An 18,925-nucleotide genomic window follows, 5' to 3' on the forward strand; every position below is an offset into this window, starting at 1 on the left:
CACAACCCCTCAATAAAATCGCACATTAAAATGTAACTATCGATGCACAGGATCAAAGTTACAAATCCCATTCGCAAATGTGGTTGTGTCCAGAACTTTTTCTATCATATGGCTGCTGATGGAGATACAGAGCAACAACTACAATTTCACATTCAGGTGGTCAAGCCAGATAACCACATCAGGAGCAGCAAAGTGAATCGCTGTGATATCTCCATATTTGTGGATTGGGCATTGCGTCGTAATATGTTGTACAGTCTGTTCTGGATAACCACAGTCACACACTGAGGTAATGTTTTGAATTTTACATTTTGGCATCAGGTATCCGCATCTACTGCCATGGTTTGTGCGGATGTGGTTTAGGGAGGACCATGAGCTTCGTGGAAGATCAAACCAAGGAATCTTCTACACTGGGTCTTTCATGAGGTGTTTGTTTGTGAGTTCTTTTGAACTCCATTCAGCTCTCAAAGCTTAATTGGGGTTGAATTTGCATTGTTTAAGGTGAAGTTCATGGGTCCAAAAGGGCTTACGTGACTTTTAGCAATGACGAGGAACGGTATTGAGGTCCTGATGAATGGGAAGGCGACTGTATTCCTCCATTTTAAGGACTTTCCAGAGGGTTGCAGCGTTGTGGTGGATGGGTGGGGGAGATATTTGTGATAGCATGAGCAACCAGGGTGTTGGGGTCGACCTGAGGGTTCCAGTGATACACCACATTGCAGTGTTCGGTTGGACATAAACAAGTCGAGTGAGACTACTTCTGGTCCATACTGATGCACCGTATTTGGCTCCACAGCACACAAGGGCCATCGATGATGTCCATAGCACTGGTGCTGATGCTCCCCAGCTTGTGCTTGCCAGTTTCTGGACCAAGTTGACTCTTGTTTTGATCTCGACAGCTACTTTTTTTAGGTGATCGTGGAAGGTTAGCATACGGTCCAGCTTCACTTAAAGATAGGATGGAGTGGGGTCGTGTTGCATAGTGTTGCCACAGACGGTCACTTTCAGGGTGTGCTTGGCGTTTCTATTGTAAAGAAATGCAGTGACTTGTTTTGTGAGGATTGGGCTTGAGCCGCCAATGCCGCAGTGGCGAGATGTTATCTGCCTCGCCTGATATTCATGAGGTCATGGGTTCTATCAGGACCCTGACACCTGTATATTTGGAAATTCCATGTTCTCCCCGTGGTCGCATGGATTTTTCTCTGGGTCCTCCAGTTTTTCCCTCCGCATTTATAAACATGCACTTAGAGTATGCTGCTGCTATATATTTTCACAAAAGTCACTTTGTTGAGCTATTATTTGTTGCCAGGTCACTTCTGAAAAAGGGATATATAGTTCAATGGGCCTTATCTGGTAAATTAATAATCGTTTTTTTTGGTTCAGAGTGGATTCGATGTTGTTGAAAGTGACTGCCAGAGCAACGTCAGCCACATATAAAAAAATGTTCATGAACCGTTTGGTGATATATCACTTGTATAGACATTGAAGAGCATGTTGCGAAAGTGCCGAAGCTGTGGCAATCCATTGTTGAGGCACCGGGGTGAGTTGGATATGTTGACCATATAGACATACAGTCGCCTATGGCACAGAATCGTCAATATCAGGTAAAGTGTATTGAGGCAAGGAATGGTCCTTGCGAGCTTCAACATCAAGTCCTTAATCCAGACTGTTTCATAGGCCAATGACAAGATTACAAAGGCCGCGTCGTTCTGGGATTTCTTCTGGAATCCGGCCTCAATATGTGTTTCAAGGGCCCAAACTTGTTAACAGCAGCTGCATTCAGGCCGGAATCACCACTTGTTCTTCAGGGATCACTGACTCAACGATGGGGCCAATTCTCCTGAGGATGATGCATTCCAGGAGTTGATAGGTTGTGCACAGGTGTGACATCGGCCTATAGCTTCCCAGGTCGTCGGTTGGCTTACCCTGTTTGGGAACGGCAATGACCATCACCTCCCGGTATGGTTTTAGAGTGGCAAAACATCAATGTGTTAAGTGTGTTAATTATTTTCACGATAAACTCGCACTTTACCCGGGAGAGTCCCTCGTTTTTCGTGGGGTGGGCTTGTGAGGTAAGGGTGAGGGTGTGCGGTGTGAGATGGACGTGTGTGGTGGTTTGGAGACAGGGCGTGGGGAGATGGGGGCGATGGGTTGGGAGAAGGGGGGTTTTGGCAGTGTGGAGGTTGGGGGATTATCCAGGTCTCAGCCTCTGTTTCGCATGGCTTCACATCCCGGGGTCTGGCACCACCTCTGGGAGGTCGGTGTAAGCTGCCATTGCCCTGCCAATCACCACTGCGTCTCTCGTGGGAGCAGTCCCACAGTGAAATCTCCCAATTGGTCTCCAAGGAGACTGCGCCAAGCAGCTATGGCGTCGAGATAGCAGCTCAAGAGGGAGTGGCTCCTGGTTGTTGTGAAGAACCCGATGAGACATATCCAATGCAAGGTTTCCAGGCAAGGGCAGGCTGGCCACGTGGTGAACAGACCACAGCACATTTGACGATCTTCCTGGGAGGTTCGGTCAAACACCCCTCACTATTTTTACAGCTTTCTTCAGGCACCTTCCTCTCTGGTGAGTATTTTAGCTTGATTTTTCCAGGTTTCTTCAGCCCAGAGAGCAACGTATTTTTAATGTACAGGCAGAGAATTTAATATTTATTTGAAACTATGATGAAAAAAATATATAGCTGTACAAAAATGACTAAGTTAACCAACAAAAACTAACAAAATATGTATTGTATACAAAATATGTATATATACACACAGACACACAACTCTTACCCGCACCAAGCCCCGCCCTCGCGTTGTCAAACCATGGCCCCCTCCTGATAACATTGATGCTACTGGGGCACTATCGTTGAGTCTATAACAAACAGCACCCATGGGTATTTCTAGACAAAATAAAGTCTTCCATAGTACAGGTTTTTTGGATTAGATCACGTAAATATGAATGTGTCTTTGAACTTCCCCGCACAGCCAATCAGTAAGGTTTGTGACGTAATCAGAACATGCCAATTCGTTTACGTAACAAACCTTACTAATTGGCTTTGTCGGGTGGTGGCGTGTTGAACGACACATTTCTAATAATTGGGTTTTTACCCTTCTATCTGGCAACAAAACTGACACCTTTTTTACAAGGAGTCATGTTTGCATAGACCACAATACCTGTAGCCATAATGCCAACAAAAAACATAACTCTGATGATATATGCACTGTCCTATCATCAGAGTTATGTTTTTGTTTGCATTATGGCTACAAGTATTGTGGTCTATGCAAACATGACTCCTTGTAAAAAAAAAGTGTCAGTTTTGTTACCAGATAGAAGGGTAAAAAAACAAATATCATATTTTTTACTGGCAAATGTGGTTCCAATGGTGACACATTTCTATTTACGCGATCTAACCCAAAAAACCTGTATTATGGATGATAATGGTCTCGAAAGCCTACGTGTTAAACCGAAATAGAGGTTGATGCAGGGGCGGTTTCTTCATTAGGGCGATTGGGCGACGCACCACCAATGTCATTCAACCACAGAGTCACGCTAGCCGTCACTGTGCCTCTGGATATAGTCCAATCAGCGTCATGTCACGTTCTGTGGAGTCCCGCCTCTTTTTGGGCGATTTCACTCCGGCTGAGAATCGCCCCGAGTGGCCCCATAGACTTACATTCAAAGATGTTTTTTTTCGAACGGCGGGCGCTCCAATGCATTCTCTATGGCTTCCGGGAGGGCTCGCCCTAACGTGCTTACGTCATCATACGTAAGCACGTTTCATCCAACAATATAATTTGTCGCCACCTAGTGGAATCTTTAATAAAATAAACTTGAGTGGATTGTATATTAATAGTGAGTATAGAAACAAACAAGATGTATTGTAAGTCACTTTATTTTTCATTAATATTAAAAAAGTGAAGTTGCCTTTACATGCTTAAGCTGTTAATTTATCCATTGCATAGGTGGACCTTATCCTTATCAATCATCCAGACATTTGCCCCCCCTGAGAGATTTTGCAGGAGCCGCCACTGGGTTGATGCCTTATTAAATTGAAACATTGAACCTGTGTAAACGTGTTCATGTGTGTGTTGACTCCTGTAGGTTGTGCAGTCAGCAGTGTTTAAAGCAATCATGAATATCTGCGCTCGGTAAGTAAATGCCGAGTGATAATAACAATTACACGATGGCGACCTATATTTGGTTTTGTAAAAAAAAAACTGCATTGCACCACTTACTATCGATGCCAAACTAAAACGTAATGAAAAATTTGAACGCTCGCAGCTAAGCTTATAAAATGTGTTGCAAGTTCAAAGCTGACCTGCAGAAATATTTAAGCTTGTCCACTCAACTTCCTTGTATTTGAAAACAATAGGAACAAGTACATTTAAGCAGAAGTAAGCTTACTGTATGAAATTAATGCGTAGCCTTTTCCATTTATACCATGGAAAAGCAGATTTTTTAAATAAATGGGATAACTGTGGACATCATACAATATGCGGGATCAGCTGAAGAAACAAGTGGTGAGATTTGTACATGAAAATAACTGAGTCATTGAACAATTCTTCATATATTAATATTCAAAGGTAGTCTGAATCTGACTTGAATAATTCCGAACCCATCATTTTCCTAAAACGTGTATCTATATTGCTCACGAAGATCATTGGGAACATAATGATGTAATATTTCTGGGCGAGCCAAATTAGTGTGTAAACCAGATTTAATAAAGGTATTTTAGTATCAATCACAATCTGGTGCAAAGCAAATTTCACTTAAACATAGCCCACAAGTGTAAAATTCAAGTAAACATTAAAACATCACTTATTAATATGCTTCGAGGAATCAAAATTATCAGAAATATGTCACTACATTAAATGATGTAATAGCTAGCATATGTAGTGGTAATTTTAAATCATGGATGTGGGGATTGGGGATGGATTGAAAAGTGTAACCTGTGTGGCTATGTTACGAATAAATTGTGCATATATTCACACTAAAGTGTTAGAGAAGGGTGTAATTGGATATTAAATCTTATGAATGTTGCTGGGTCACGATTGGCTTAGACGAGATGGTCTGTACGTTAGGCCACGCCCTTTGTCAAGCGCACGTTAGGCAGGCACGTGACTCAATTACCAGAGTCACGTGACCTCTGGACAAGGTAAGTTGGCATAAAAATGTAGCTCAACTATTAACATTTGATACCTAGCTCTCCTTAATGAAATAACCATCGACACGCATTTATGTATTATAATACACTAGCAGGAAGTACCTGGCATTGCCCGGGTCTTAAAAATATTTCAAAACTACTCTTAAAAATGTAACAGCAGTGCGTACTGACTATGGTGGTACCTGATATTATTACAGCAGTGCATAGCGACTGTGGTGGTACCTACTTTTACTGCAGCAGTGCATACTGTGGTGGTACTTGCTATGATTACAGCAGTGAATACCGACTGTGGTGGTACCTGCTATGATTCCAGCAGTGAATACCGACTGTAGTGGTAACTGCTATGATTACAGAAGTGCATACCGACTGTGGTGGTACCTGCTACATCTAGCGACCGTATAGTAGTAATAACTGCACGCATCGGGGTGGGGGAGACATCACACTGAATATTTTTATAGCATTTTTAACGCGAAATAAAATGTTTCCCCCCCCCCCCCCCCACCAAAGGCGCGTGAGTTGGTATGGTCGTGTGCGCGTGATGAATAAACAAACAAAAGGTCTACTGCCTATAGTGCTAGCATCTAGCGACTGTATATATTAGTAACTGCATGCATCGATGTGGGGGGGACATGACACTGAAGAATTTACGTCAGCGTTTAGTGTATTTTTATAGCATTTTTAACGCGAAAGAAAATGTCCCCCTCACTCCCACCAAAGGCGTGCGACTTGGCATGGGCCGTCTCCCCCAACAAAGGTGCGTGAGTTGGTATGGTCGTGTACGCGTCATAAATTAAAAAAATATATAGTGAAGCGCACAAAAATCGCACTAAATCGCTAATTAAACTAATTTAAAGTTGACGGATATGAAAAAGGAATAGCGCTTGCTGGTAACTGGCTATTTTTTTATCATGTAAACCCCACCGTTGGAGAGCCAAGCGAGTGACCACACACAAACCCACACACAAGATTAGATATTGGTGAACTTGAATCAGTAGTTACTTATTTGTTATTTTATACATTTTTTTATTAAAATGTGTAAAATTCATGGTGAGATATATTACTTAGGTATCTTTAGGAGACGGAGGCCCATATTGAGGACCAATCATGACGCCAGCACGTTTATTTTACACGTTATATATATATGTAGCGCTGTAAATGGACTGCGTGCACTTACCTGCAGTAGCAGACAGGGCCCATCAGGGGCAGTACCTTGCACCAACATGGGGGTCGCTACATTCCCCAGCCCCAAAGCAGGAGGGGGCTACGGGGTGCTCTGGGATCCCCCGAGACCCCTACCAATAGGAGGGGGCTGCAGGGTGTCCTAGGATCCCCCGGGACCCCCCCTGGAACTCTCTGGAAGGGAGGTGTGGCCAGAGGCTGACACACCTGGGAGGTGTATAAAAGCCAGACCTCTGGACGGGTCCGGGGCCAGTCCAAGACTGAAGCCAGAAGACCAGCTAGCCTAGGACTCTGGGACCCCTAGCGTCGCTGTCCTTGTAAGGGCCGGGACTCTGTGGGCCAGTGGTGAGACCCTGGGAACCCCCGGCCCGACGTCCTTGTAAGGGCCCGGTCCGAGTGGGCCAGTGGTCGGGACCTGTACCTTGGCTGGGTTGGGTCAGCGTAGCCTCCCCTAGGTCAACCGTAGCCAGAGGACATAGAGCTGTAGCCCCGTGTTAGAGCACGGTAGTCCGGAGGCCGTACCTCCCCAGGCAGTAGGTGAAAAGGGCCGTTGCCCTAGTGAAGGCTTTGACTGTTGCTGTTAGCGTTTATTGGAATAAACGCGTTGCCTCTACGAGTCGTCTCCGCTCTCCGTGAACTCACTACAAATATATAAGAATGATAGTGTGCAAATATGGTAATATTAAATAGTTATATTCATTGGGTCTTTCGGTAAAGTCACGTAGATAGGTTGAAAGAAAATTACAAAGAACGGCGTTTTGATTGCAATGCAAGCGGACGTCATCAGGAGCAAAAAAAAAGTGAGGAAAGCTGCTGAGGCAGACTCTTTTAAAGGTTTGAAATGGGTGTAGCCCAAGGGTCATAAACGAAGTGGGCGGGGCTATTGATGTTAATGTGAGAAATTACCATGTTATTGTAAGATCGGAGGGCGACCTCCACGACGAGGGTGCAGAAGTGGCTATATTAATGTGAGAGATTAGCATGTTAATGTAAGATCGGAGAGTGGCGTCCAAGACGAGGGCGCGGAAGTAGCTATGGTAATGTGAGAGATTAGCATATTAATGTAAGATAGGAGAGCGGCGTCCAAGACCTCGGCGCGGAAACATCACAGCCAGTTATGATTTATACTGGTTTAATAATGTCCTTGCAATGATTGCTTAGTTTGTACCCATCTTCTCGGTGGAAAGTGTGTCTCTGTCTATAAATATTGATGGCTTCATGAACTAATCTTTGTTGATAGCCAGTGGGTTTGCAAAGTACCTTCGTCTTGGAGAAATCAATTTCGTGTGAGCCCACCGCATTAAAACAATGATCAGCCACGGCCGAGGTATTGGTCCTACTATATTTCAGATCTGCCTTATGTTCACGAACATGGTCAAAGACATATCGCTTGGTTTCACCAATGTAACTACTGCCGCAGCCACAGCTTAATTTTTAGACGACTGGGTATTGCATGTCAGGGATCACTTCCTTCACAGATGGGATCAGATCATACATTTTATGTACTGTGTTAAATCGAACCTGGATCTTGTGTTTGATCATGATTTTGGAGATCTTTTTGGTCTCGGAGCATCCAGCCAGACCCGGGACCCGGTGACCTGCCACCGATGTGGCCCTGTACTTGTCTCTAGCACGTTGACAGTTCCCTGTTTGCTGGGGACAGACTATTTGAACCAGCTCCTGAAAAAATTGTGACAGACCAAGGGTACATCGAAATGCCATTCGGGGAACGTGTATATTTCTTACGTCCAGACAACAGTACCTGGACGTCAGCTCAGGTGCAGGCAGTCGCAAAAGAGATGCTCATAGTACCTCCAGCAGCACACATCTTAATTCCCTTTGATATCGCACACCTATAGTGACGGCTCGACCAGACACACCCATATTGGTATCACCAGCAATGGCGATCATGGATCGCCTTAGCAGGAGCGGACACCATACTATGTCACCACCCAAAATTGTTCATTCAAGTTTTAAACATAGCAAACACACCTGTCACAATACATGGGGCAACAGTGTTGGCACATGTGTGGTCCATGCCAGCAGGGGGTGGAGAAGTGCAGGCAAGAATAATGATGGATGCAACTGATCCTGCAAATAAGGAGGCTATGCCCTTGCTGGAAGCCATCATATCGCAGGATCCTAACTTGTCCGAGCCACAGCATCAGGCCCTTCAGCGTTGTCAGAAGAGTTTGAGGACATTTTAGTAAGGGACCGTATGATTTCGGTCATATTGATTTCATGTCACATCACATAGAGATGGGAAATGCGCCGCCTATCCGCCAAAATTAATATTGCATGGAGCCAGTCAAGAAAGCTCAGACACAAAACGCCATCGATGAGATGTTAAGAGCCGATATTATCTCGCCATCCATGAGCCCATGGGAGGGGGCCCTGTCATCCAGGTGAAAAAGCCAGATGGTTCATTGCGATTTGCGTCGACTTCCATTGATTAAATAAGATCACAATGGAGGATGCTTATCCACTACCATGGATTGACGATTCTTTGGACGCCTTAGCAGGAGCCAAATAATTTTCTACATTGAACCTATCATCAGAATTTTGGCAGCTACCATTGGATGAGGATTAAAAATACAAAACCGCCTTTAGGACACCACAGAGGCTATTTAATTTTAACTATCTTCCCTTGGGATTACAAATGGCCCCAGCCACATTCGAACGGCTCATGGAGCTGATATATGATTGGTTTCCAATGGGACATTTGCCTGATATATTTGGATGACGTAATTGTGTTCGGATGATCCTTCCAAGAACACTTACACCGGTTGAGGCTGGTTTTCTCACGAATCAGGGAAGCACATTTTAAACTCAAGCCTTCTAAATGCCATCTCGCATGGCACTTCATCAAATATTTAGGGTACATGATCAGCGCAACGGGGGTAGCTATGGATTTATAAAAACAAATGCGGTGTGTTAGGGAATGGCCCGCCCCCGTATCCGTGACAGATGTTAGAACATGTATAGGTTTTGTTTCATATTACCTCAGATTCGTACAGGATTTTGTGGCCATCGCGAAACCCCTACATGTACTTAAAGCGCTTCCCAGTGCAAGGGAGAGTCCCCCCATACCGAGACATAGCTCACGTGATCCAGTCCATGGTGCCGGTCACCCCCTTCTCAGCGGGGTCTTTCACCTCTGGAACCCAGAGGGCCAAGAGATGATGGAGACGGAGTCCTCGGCTCAAAGGGCATGGCGCCTCACCACTCGGCAGCACCCGCTTGGATCCAGTACCCGAGACCTCGCACTTGGCGGTCTCGGTAGGCCTCAGGGACCCGGGTTCGGTGGGGCTTGAGTTGACTTTGTCAGTGAACTGGAGGGCGCGGGTGACTCCGCTGGTGGTCACTCGTCACCGACACTCCGCAGCGATGTGGCCAGATCGACCACACATAAAGCACTTGGGAATGGGTCCACAGGGCAGGGGAAGATCTTGCTTGCATCCCCCGGCCCCCCACTACCGCCATAATATCTTCCATGCTCCATGTTGCAGCCTCCCACCTTGCCCGCTGCTGCTTCTCCTCGAAGACCTGTATCTTCCGGGCCGCCGTTGAGGATTAAATTTCTGTGCCGACGGCGGACGGGCAGGGCAACCCTCAGCTTTATTGCCAGCTCCCGTAGCCTTTCCGCCACTCGACGGTCGAGCGCCCCCTCACCCAAAAGTGAGTGCCTCCTGTCCCAGTGCCAGCAGCCCTGCTCTGAAGGCGTACAGAGTCTCGTCCTCCATCCGCTCCCTCGGCAGGAATTTTGTGCAAGCCTCCTGCGCCAGATCAGGAGCAGCTTCTTGCAGTTTCATCGCTCTTCGCACGTCCTCTGTGTGCTCCCGCGCTTGACTCAAAATGGCGCCTGCTGGTCATGGGACGTCCTCCGGAGACAAAATGGTGCTCACCATGTGCGCGGTCCCCCATCCGGAGCCCCTTTCTCCCACTCCGACGGAAGCTCCCGCATGGTTTTCCCCACTCTCCTCTACGCCATCCCTTGGGGTACGCGCCTCGTGCCGACCCATGCCCCTCTCTCCATGGCGGTCCTTCGGCATGCTGTTTGGTCGGCGCGTGACCACAAGAAAGTCTCAGCCACTCTCCCCGTCGACGTGCAGCTCCTGCTGTCTCTCCATTGATGTTCAGTCGTTCTCTCTCCGTCGACGTGCAACCGCTATCTCTCCATCGACGTGCAGCCCCTCTTGCCGTCGACTCGCAGCCCTTCCTGCCACCTGGCATAGCCACTGTCGCCGTCGATGCTCAGCCGCTCTCTCTCTGTCGACATATAGCTCTCTCTCCGTCGACGTGCAGCTGTCCACGCTGTTGACGCGCAGCCGCTCCTGCTGTCTTGCTTTGCCACTCTCTCCGTCGACGCCCAGCCGCTCTCGCCATCTACGCTCAGGTGCTCTCGCCCCGTGGATGCGTAGCTGCTCTCCCCACAAATGTGCATAGCAGCTGTCCCGCCAATCCATGGCGGCGACTCTGCTGCCCAGCAGCTCACAGGCTTAATAACCAGGACCCCGGGTCCTGGGACTGTCGGAGGGATGACCTTCTATCCGTCCTCATCCCGATGACACTACAGATTGATTTTCAATACCCCACGTCTGACACCAAATATAGTGTCTTCCATCTCCTCGAGGCTTGTGTGTTTGTGCGGGTGGCATGCATCGCACACACACTAAGTCGGAGACGAGGTAGTCGCAAGAGGCACCGTCTTTCCTTAATTATGTTCACACCACCAACTACGGCCCCCTCTCTCGCGACCACACTGCCATTTGTCCCAGCCCAGACATGATCCCATCCGTGTTGCACTGACGGCGTCGACCGATACAGCCAACTACTGTCTGGCCGCGCAATGATCGGGCGAAGTTGGCAGCGATGAAGGCGGCGACGACAACGATGACGAGACGAGTCAAATCCCAGAACCGGTAGCCCAGAGCTCTCACTCTTCACTTCTTATATTCCCCTCCCTTCTCGAACCCACCAGAGGGTTCCAGGGGCATCCCCACGAGGTCTACCATGACCTTTACCCTAGTTCCTCCACCCTGCTGGCACACCCGTGTATATGCTCAACAGCGTGTGCACTAAGTGTCCACCTGCAGTTGCAGCTGCTGTACAACAGTCAGCGCTGTGTCACTACATTTGTGTGCATGGCACAAGGTGTGGGAGCTATGTGCCATGTGTATGTATGCTACATGGCAAGACTGTATACAAAAGAGGCAAATTGATATGTAAAGACAGATGGATATGCAAAGAAACAAAGGTATAGATAAGAATAAAAAATACAAATGAATGAAGCCTTGATTGATTGCGTTGCAAGCACTATAATATACTTCGTATAATAAAGCATGCACAATGAGCAATAAAAGCTTACATTAGCATTTCACAGGATTTATCAAATATATTACTGTAATCCCTTTTATATTTATGTTCTCGGATACACTATGCAGGTATCCCTCTATTTATGAACGTTAGATTTAATATTTTTTGCGTTTAAGCAATTTACAACTTGTGGACGCTTTTATATTAACGAAATGTCACTGGCACACACCATGATATCAAACGACAAGCCGCTAGGAGACTGCGGCATCCATCCCCGACAGCGTCACTTCATCCCCACAGTGTGGTGATGGTGGTGGCGGTAGAGTGACATGCAATCATAAATTTTCAACAAAAGTGCCAGTTATTTAAACTACTTTTGCCTGTCTACGCCCATAATGAATTCGAAAATGAAATCATCTACAGCTGTCAGAGGTGTTCAGCTTAGTCGAACAAGCTATGGACATCCTCAAAAACGCAGACAATAATTGCTCGCGCATAATGGAGACTGCCTTGCGCTGTTACATCTCTAGATGCTTTTCTTAAACCTCGTACATCAGGCACCCCAGCCACTGAGGAAGAGCCACCCACCAAGATTCAGCCCAACAATCATCCCTCTCAAGGCCTCCAAAAACTTCAACTCCAATCCTATTGAACAAGTAACGGCCTCCACATCACCTTTACAGTCATTCTAACATGCAGGTCTTTTGGTGCGTTTCCTGAAAAGGTTAATTATTTTTATTTTCAATTAATTATTATTCAATCGTTTTAATATTAATGTGTTAATGGAAAAAGTCATTTTGATTAACGAAATTTTTTACACTTTTTTAACGAACGCATCACTTTCGGAAATCGAGGGATACGTGCAGCTAACAATCTGAAACCAAATTGCACTGTGACATGTGGAGGACATGTTGAATTGATCCAATCGGCTCAAATTTTACCAGAAAATAAAATGTATCAACCTTTGCAAATTTCATGCTGATTGATTTTGTATTGCTTATCAACTAAGCATCATTGTTAATTCTAGATTTGAAGCTTTCGTGACTGCAAGGAATCATCTTCTTAGGTGTTTTCGGTAAAGTCACGTAGAAAGTAAAATAAAAGCTTTAACACTCCAATTTGTAATGAACAGCGATACTCCCTAAGATAATTAATAAAAGTCTATTGTCATCGATTAGAAATAATAAAATTTGCCTCAATACGCTGATCGAATCCGTCAATCACGGCCAATAAACTATTGTATTGAACTGATTGACCTGCACTGCTGTTCTCATGACGGCAAGGCACCTACTAATTGTCAGCTCGGTTGATATTATTGTTTATGCCTCTCAATGTAAATGGATTCTCTAGTTAGTCTTGGCCAATGATAATAATAATCTTTGCAAAATACATAGACATTATCAAAATCAACTGAACATCCTTGTTGGAAAATATGATCCGCAACTGCATATTATTTTGATTAGTTTCAATGTCATCGTGTAATTGTTAATATCACTAGACATTGACTTACCGAGTGCATATATTCATGATTGTTTTAAACACTCTTGACTGCACATCCTGCAGTGGTCACCACATACATGAACAAATTCGCACAGGTCCAATGTTTCGATTGCATAAGGCACCAGACTCTATTTTGTAGGGAACTACCCATGGGTCTTTTGATTACAGTTTCAATGTCAACGCTCGAAATTACCAGATTTAATTTTACACTCAACGCTGTTCATTCGTGAATTATTGCATCAATTTCTTTAGTTGGCTTTGAAACGTTTAAACTAACTCCAAAATACGTGCATTATCTGATACAGTTGTTTGTGGCCTGATGTGACTTTACCGAAAAAACCTAAGAACATCATTGTTAAATTACAACAGATACAATTATGCAGACGTGATAGGCAATAAACAAGGCGTAACACATTCAACTTTGCATAGCTTTTATAATATGTACTCTAATCCCGACTTTGATCATGATGTAGGCTGTGTAGGTAACTTAGCTCAATTAAAATTACAATTTTCTGCAAAACATGAAAACATTTAAGGTTAGTGTTCAATTAAATGTAAAACTAACACGCAGTGTTTTTCGAAAGAAAGCACGCACTCATGTATACCTGTCGAACCCCGTATCAGTGCCTGCCTCATTACAGACCAATTCAGACCTTATTGGTCACTCCGTGCCCTTATAACTCTCAACGTTCATCCCACAAAGTCCCATCACAAGGGAGACATACAAATAGAAAAAAAATGTGCCCGTATTGAAACGGTTGTACGCTGTATGGACCTGAAACCTCAATTTCCCTGTAAACCGTATGGATTGACAGGTATGTTCATGCCGATCTGAATGCACACTCGCACCATCATACTCAACAATAAATACTCTGTCATTGAGACGCCCATACATCAGGCCACAAACAACTGTATCAGATAATGCACGTATTTTGATTCCAAAGAACACAGGATGAGATGTTACTATCCTTTGTGCAAGCACTTCCAAGAGTTCATGAACAGTGAGCCTGGTGAAATTTGGGGAGCGCATCGTCAGTAGTGACCCTTTGGTTCCTAGGGTGTTTCGGCCTTTCATACTATACACCCTCCCCAAAGGCGGCCAGCGACAGGGTGATCAATCCTACGCTTGCGTCCCATTCACAATTAGTCATAGGAGTTGCCTTGTTGTTGATAGCCAACATCCCATGGGACTATGCATGGCAGGGGCGTCCTCCTCCCTGAGTCAAGCATTGTTGACTGCATACCTCCTGGCCCTCTCACTTTGGGGCCCAGCTGGGGTCTTTCCTCTTCATCCAGAGCCACTGACTGCTGCCTTCTGCCGCCTCCGATACAGCTCTGATTGCCGAACGCTGGCTCTGGCCCTTAATTCCCAGGTCTCTAAGCAGTCTGGTTGTAGATATTGCCACAAAACCTCTGCAGCCCACCTCCACTGGTCGGACTTCTGTGTTCCAGCCATGATGCCGTGCTTCGGCAGCTAGATCGGCATAGCGCAGATGTTTTCGCTCATACGCCTCATCTACTGAGTCCTCCCAGGGTACTGTGAGCTCAATGATGAAGACCTTCTTGAGCGAACGGGACCAGAGCACCATGTCAGGTCTTAGGGTGGTGGTTGCGATCTCCGGAGGAAACACAAGTTGCCGGCCAATGTCAGCTAGCATTTTCCAGTCGCGGGCCAAGCGCAGCTGGTCTCGCTCTATTGGTGTAGAGCCGCTCTTCGGTGGTTTAGTCCCTTCGCGGACAAAGGTCGTCCGTAAGGGGTGTGATGCTGTTGGGGGTGGTAGGGAGTTGGTGGCAGCTCGCTTGTCCTCCAGGGCGGACGCAAGGTTTTTAAGGACTTGGTTGTGACGCCAAGTGTAGCGTCCTTGGGTGAGGCTTGTTTTACACCCTGTGAGAATGTGCCTGAGGTTGGCTGGCATGGAACAGAGGGCACAGTCCGGATCTTCACCATACCATTGGTGAAGATTAACTGGTGTTGGAAGGATGTCATATGTTGCTCTGATGGAAAAGCTCAACCGCCTCGCTTCCATGGCCCACAGATCCTTCCAGCTGATCTTCCTCTTCTCCACACTGTCCCATCGAGTCCACTGTCCTTGTTTGGCAAGAGAGACTGCCTTGGCCCACCTTGCAGCCTCCTCTTGATGGCGTACTTCCTGCACTACCATCTTCCGCCGCTCTGGTGCAGTGGCCTTACTCCAAGTGAAGTATTGGAAAATGACGGCAGGAAACTCCTTGACGGGAACACACTTCTTTTATTAAATCTTGACTTGTAACAATACAACGCGTGGCCTCTCTTCTTCACAATGCGCTTCTCTTGACTCTGGATTCTGTGCTGCCGGCTCTCTGTGCCTCGTGTAGACTCCGCGCCTCGGCTACACTCCTCTCTCGCCTCGTGTAGACTCTGCGCCTCTGCTACACTCTCCACTCGCCTCGTGTAGACTTTGCCTCTCTCTCTCTGGCTACACCGTATGCATACTCGGCTCGTGTAGACCTTCCTCTCTCGCTGGCTACACCGTATGCATACTCGGCTCGTGTAGACCGTTCTCTCTCGCTGGCTACACACTATACATTACTCAGCTCGTGTAGACCGTTCTCTCTCGCTGGCTACACACTATACATTACTCAGCTCGTGTAGACCGTTCTCTCTCGCTGGCTACACACTATACATTACTCAGCTCGTGTAGACCGTTCTCTCTCGCTGGCTACACACTTATACATTACTCAGCTCGTGTAGACCGTTCTCTCTCGCTGGCTACACACTTATACATTACTCAGCTCGTGTAGACCGTTCTCTCTCGCTGGCTACACACTTATACCTTACTCTCCTCTACTCTCCATTACTCTCCTCTCCGGGCTCTATCTCTGCACCTTCGTCTTCATTCTTAGATGGTTCCACTTCTGCCCCTGCTCCTCTGTGCATCACCTTATATACCCCTTCTTCCCGGGAGACGGAGCGGATGCGGACCTCAACGTCAGCACCGCTCCTCAGTTACCCAATCCCCACGCGCTATCCCTACGATCCGGTTCCGCTCAGCGCGTGTCTCCACTCCCCGACCAATCACACCGCGCTGCTACCCGATCACTCCCTCTGGGCGCGTCACCGGCACACAGCCAATCAGCAGCACTACCCCCACCCGCGCACTGACGCCTGCTCCTCCCCGTCAGCGCGCGTCACCACACACACACCCGTACATACGCGCTGGCACACGACATATACACCCAGCGCGTATCACCACTACATCACCCCCTCCCACATAGCTCGCAGCCGGCCCGGCTGCTAACAACAACCAACCGCGACGATAAAACGACAACCAACAAAAAAAAACCCCGTAACCCCCCGAGTGTGCCCCGTAACATAACACCACAACAACAACAACAAGAACAACTATGTACAGATTGACAATGAACCCGAAAAGTCAACAATAACACGATACGAGCAAATTCGAAACGAACGCGCCCCACGTCCCTGCGACTACACGCAGTGACGAGGCGCTCCAACTGCCCCGACTCCTCACGAGGCAGGTCATGCAAAGTAGCACGACCTGGCGCGAGTCCGTCTGGCTGGTCCATCGTATGGGGCGGGACACTGACGACCGTCCGGCGGTTCCGGCTGCTCCAGACGGCGCGGAACGGGCCTGAAAGGGCCGGCCCCGCCGCGGAGATCCGGCCGCCGGTGATCGGCAGCTGTCAGTTCCGAGACACCTGGGAGCAGATCAGGCGAAAATACGTGTGGATCAGGCAGAGACATTTCCCCCTCTGGGTCGCCGGTCACGTCACACGCCCGGCCATCACGACACAAGGGGAGGCCATATGGAGGCGAGAACGGTTTCAGTCGGGAGGGGTGAACGTACCACCGGCGCTTTCCCCACTTTATCTGAACGCACTGGGGCCGTGCAACGCGCACGACCTCCACGGGTCCCCTCCACGGTCTCAACAATTTAGGCGACGTAGCCAAGGGTGCCTGAGGGCAATGCAGCCAGGCCCTGTCACCTGGTTTCCATTCGTGCATGGACACCTTCCGTGCCCGCAACCGTTCATTAGCAATTTGGCGAGCCCGCGAATTAAGCCGCGCGGCCTCCCTCGCCACTGTCAGCTTGTGAATATTAAACTTAATATGTTCCGCCAAATTAGAATTAGTTCGTGGAGCGGACAGGCCAAGTTGCGTTTCTATTGGCGGGTCAGCTTCCCGACCGTACATCAAATAGAATGGGGAAAACCCCGTAGCTGCATGGGGGGCCATTCTATACGCGGCAAGGACTCCCGGGACCTGCAGGTCCCAATCTACATGTGCCTCGCACACCTGCTGGCACAGCATGGAAGTCAAGGTTTTGTGGAGTCTCTCCACCATCCCGTCAGTCTGCGGGTGGTACGGGGAGGTACGCACCTTCTTGGTACCCAACAGATCGCACACCTCTTGCAACAATTTACTCGAAAAATTTTTACCTTGGTCGGTCAGCAGGCGTTCGGGAGCCCCCTTGTCCAGGACATAGCCCTGGACGAAGGCATCCGTCACAGCCGCTGCCGACTGGTTAGCGAGAGGCCACGCCATAGGCCATCGGGTAAAGTATTCGACCCCCACTAACAAATATTTATTCCCTCTCGGCGTGACTGGGAAGGGCCCCAAAATATCGAGTGCAACGAGCTCGTTGGTACGCGAGACTTGAATAGATTGCAGCGGTGGATTAGCTGCCACGGCCGGTGGTTTACGCCTGGCGCACTCAACGCACCCCTTCAGAATATGCACCACATCACTTCCCATTCCCGGCCAGTAATAGTCACGCTGAAGCAGGGCAAGCGTCTTGTTAACTCCCAAGTGCAAGAGGCGTTCGTGTGCCGCCAAGACAACCCTCCCCCTCACAGCGGAAGGCACCACGAGTGCGTTCCGCCGGGACAAACTGTCCCATTTCAATAACACGCCCCGCTCAAGTACATAGGAGCCGGTACGCTCCTGGTCCCCCTCGGGACCCCCAACCTTGCGGCGCAATGCTAGCAGCGAGCTGTCCGCCATCTGGAGGCGGCCCCATTCGCTGAGCGACAGCGAGAGCAGCGAGTCCCGACCCTGAGAGGCAGTGGAATCATCCCCGATCGGTGCGCCCGCTGTCGCAGCCAGTGCCCCCATCTCCCCCGCAAGCGTCGGTTTACAGCGCGCCGATCCCGACAAACACGCGCATTCATCACAAGGCAACAACCGCGACAAGCAATCGGCATTCGTGTGTCGCAACCCCTTACGGTACGTAGTCGTAAACTGATAGTCCTGGAGGACTTCCAACCAACGCGACAACTGGCCCGAGGGCTGGGCGACCCTCAATGAATACTGTAGCGCCGCGTGGTCCGTTCTGACTGTAAAGTGACGACCATAAAGATATGGCCTAAACTGCTGCACAAAAAAAACAATGGCAAGCAGCTCGCGACGGGTGACACAGTAGCGCGGCTCCGCCGGAGACAACACCCTACTACCGTAGGCGACAACTCTTTCGACACCCCCAACGACTTGGGATAGCACCCCCCCAATGCCCGTGTTGCTAGCATCCGTGTCCAGCAAAAAGGGACTGGCAAAATCGGGATAACACAAGGGTGGGGCACCCACCAAGGCGTCCCGGAGGGAGCGAAACGCGGCCTCCTCCTCCGGTCCCCATTTGAACTTCACTCCCTTCGCCGTTAGAGCGTGCAAGGGTTTTGCAATAGTGGCGAAGTGCTCAACGAACCGCCGATAATAAGAAGCAAACCCGATGAAACTACGCACGTCGGAAACGGACGTAGGTGTCGGCCACGAACCGACACAA

General features: G+C 48.1%; 1 protein-coding gene across 3 annotated transcripts in view; it reads right to left on the reverse strand.

The window, feature by feature from the left end:
* The window catches only part of LOC144737965 (P2X purinoceptor 4-like), a 135,515-nt gene that overhangs the window by 108,805 nt on the left and 7,785 nt on the right, over positions 1–18,925 (reverse strand). The window contains exon 1 of one of the 3 annotated variants that reach the window (XM_078620881.1): positions 7,851–17,239. The exons of 1 other annotated variant lie outside the window; for it this stretch is intronic. The gene's annotated coding sequence lies outside the window, so the exon portion shown is untranslated. Of the gene's footprint in view, positions 1–7,850; positions 17,240–18,925 lie in introns of those variants that run through there. One more of the 3 variants, XM_078620879.1, reaches the window with a different exon arrangement.

This window comes from Lampetra planeri, chromosome 76, assembly GCF_965212315.1.
Source record: "Lampetra planeri chromosome 76, kcLamPlan1.2.h2, whole genome shotgun sequence".
NCBI lineage: Eukaryota > Metazoa > Chordata > Hyperoartia > Petromyzontiformes > Petromyzontidae > Lampetra > Lampetra planeri.